The sequence below is a fragment of the Chiloscyllium plagiosum genome, unplaced genomic scaffold (assembly GCF_004010195.1).
Source record: "Chiloscyllium plagiosum isolate BGI_BamShark_2017 unplaced genomic scaffold, ASM401019v2 scaf_66586, whole genome shotgun sequence".
Taxonomy (NCBI): Eukaryota; Metazoa; Chordata; class Chondrichthyes; order Orectolobiformes; family Hemiscylliidae; genus Chiloscyllium; species Chiloscyllium plagiosum.
In genome coordinates, this window is record NW_025206184.1 from 5,095 (window position 1) to 8,273 (window position 3,179).

Consider the following 3,179-nt stretch of genomic DNA (forward strand, 5'->3'; position numbering starts at 1 on the left):
TTAGCCATCCCCTGCAGCACTTCACCCTGGCTGGCAATGGGACAAATATCTCTGCTAGAGGCCACACAATTTCCTCCCTGGCCTCCCATAAAGTCCTGGAATATACTTCATCAGGTCCCAGAGATTTAGCAACAAATTTCTCTCCATCCAAGTTCTTAACATTATGGCAGTCCCCAGTCAGTGTTTGGAAAGTTTAAAATTTAACCCTTGCTTCCCTTGTGTCCTGCTGTGCCAGTGCTTGGGCTGTTTAGTACGAGAATTACCAACACTGCCATTACTGTTTTACTTGCTATCATTAACACTGTACTGTCCTCAAGCTACTCTTTTGTCTTCCAAATGCTTTGAATACCACCCCCATTTCTCCAAAACCCCATCCCATATATTAAGATTTTAAAAAATTTCGCACTGAACAAAAATGAAGGTGCTTCTCCCAGGATGCGACCATCCCATTGCACTCCGGGTGTGCTAGCGCCTGCAATGTCCCCAAATGTGGGATAGTCAATTGCAAAATTTACAGTAGTGGGGGACCTGTGTCCACCCTCTCCCCTGATTAATAAACTAAAAACCGATATAATTGTGGCTATCCAGCAGATGCTGCAAAGGATCGAGCACCCTGTGGTCACTGAGGTTCTGCTCCTCCCTGAACATGGCCCACCAAATCTGTACTGAACACCTTTTGATTCTCAGGAGTCTGTATCCCTCTATTCCCTCCCCGTTCATCGATCTGTCAAGGTGCCTCTTAAACATTGCTCTTTTATCTGCCTCTATCACCTCCTCTGACAGTGCATTACAGGCACTTACCACCTTCTGTGTCAAAAACCCTGCCTCTCACATCGCCTTTAAACATCCCCCCTTTCAACTCCAACTATGTCCCCTAGAAATTGGCAATCCTACCCTGGGGAAAAGACTCCGACTATCTGTTCATCCCATGATCCTCAGAATCCTGTAAAACTGCCATGAACTGTGTGACAGATGGAAAAGGGTCGGTAGACCATACAGTGGGCCTTAGGATAATTTGCAGGGCCCTGGATTATGTACCAGAGGCAGCAGGTTTGTGAGTGGTCTCGGATGGTCACATGACACTGGCAGTAGCACACTGGACACCCATTATAGGGCCGGTCTGATAGCTTGTTTACTTGGTATCAAAGCCAACCCCCTTTGGGAACCATTTACAGATTCATAGAGTCGTACCGCACTGAAACAAACCCTTTGGCCCAACTTCTCCATGCCAAACAGATATCCGAAACCAATCTAGTCCCATTTGCCAGCACTTGGCCCAAATCCCTCTAAACCCTTCCTATTCATATATCCATCCAGATGCCTTTTCAATGTTGTAATTGGACCAGCTTCCACCACTTCCACTGGCAGCTCATTCCATACACGCACTACCCCCTGGGTGAAAAAGTTTCCCTTATACTCCTTTCGTATATTCACCCTCTCACCCTAAACCTATGCCTCTAGTTCTGGACCCCCCCACCCAATGCTGTTCACCCTATCCCTGCCCCTCATGATTTATAAACCTCTACAAATTGACCCCTCAGCCTCTGATGCTCCAGGGAAAACAGACCCAGCTTCTTCAACCTCCCCCTACAGCTCAAAACCGCCAACCCTGGCAACATCTTTGCAAATCTTTTTCTGAACCCTTTCAAGTTTCACAAAATCCTTCCAATAGGAGAGAGACCAGAATTGCACACTGTGTTCCAAAAGTGGCCTGACCAATGTCCTGTACACCTGCAACATGACCTCCCAACTCCTATTCTTAATGTTCTGACCAATAAATGAAAGCATACTAAGTGACTTTTTCACGATCCTATCTACTTTTGACTCTACTTTCACAGAGCTATGAACCTGCACTCCAAGGTCTTTTTGTTCAACAACACTCCCCAGGACCTGAACATTAAGTGTATAAGTCTTGCCCTGCTTTGCCTTTCCAAAATGCAGCACCTCCCATTTATCTAAATAAACTCCATCTGCCACTCCTCAGCCAAGGCCCATCTGATCAAGATCCCGTTGTACTCAGAGGTAGCCCTCTTCTCTGTCATCTGCAAACTTACTAACTTTACCTCTTATGCTCACATCCAAATCATTTATATAAATGATGAAAAGCAGCAGACCCAACACTGATCCTTGTGGCACTTCACTGGTCACAGGCCTCCAATCTGAAAAGCAGCCCTCCACTACCACCCTCTGTCTTCAACTTTTGAGCCAGTTCTGTATCCAAATGGCTAGTTCTCTCTGTATTCCATGTGATCTAAGCATGCTAACCAGTGTTCCATGAGGAACCTTGTCGAACGCCTTACTGAAGTCCATATGGATCACATCTTCTGCTCTGACCTCATGAATCCTCTTTGCTCCCTCTTCAAAATCTCAATAAAGTTAGTTTCTGTGGCACTGGATTTGCACTGGGCTCTTTGACCCTCAATTATCAATCTTGAATGGTGGATGAAGAGGGGATGTGGGAAGGACACTTGTGTATCTCTGCCCTGACTTTACTGGCACAGCCCCACCACCTCTGCAGGTTATGGAGAGCAGGTACATTAAGACCAGGAAGGGACCCCAGTCCCTGAGAAACCTGCCCATTGAATGAGGTGAAATGTCCCCAAAACATGGCCATGGTTGACTATCTACTGCCTTCTGGGAAATTATGGATGGGTAATAAATGCTGCTCCACCGAGTGACACCCCCATCCTGTGAGCAACTAAAAATTAATTTTTTATTTCAAAAATATACATTATTCATAATATATTTTGATGATCTGTACAATTGGTCATGCCATACATACGTAAACATTCCATTTCTTGGCACACAGAGACAGAGTAATCATTCAAAGATACAAGTCTGTACGATTACTATCCACATATTTAGCAGGGGGGTCAGCGGAGACCCGTTAGTGCGTCGGACCCCTGTGCTTAGGCAGGTAGATGTTACACGGTGGTCTTTCCCCACCGCGCCTTGGCAGCAGCTGCCCCAAGCTTCAGCGCGTCCCTCAACACGTAGTCCTGGACCTTGGAATGTGCCAGTCTGCAACACTCAGTCGGGGTCAACTCCTTCAGCTGGAAGATCAACAGGTTTCGGACCGCCCAGAGAGCGTCCTTCACCGAGTTGATGATCCTCCAGGCACAGTTGATGTTCATCTCGGTGTACGTCCCGGGGAACAGGCTGTAGAGCACGGAGTCCCA

General features: G+C 46.7%; 1 pseudogene; it reads left to right on the forward strand.

Annotated features, from left to right (window-relative positions):
• The first annotated feature begins 394 nt into the window (after positions 1-394).
• On the forward strand, positions 395-549 carry LOC122546492 (annotated as a pseudogene).
• The last annotated feature ends 2,630 nt before the right edge of the window (positions 550-3,179 follow it).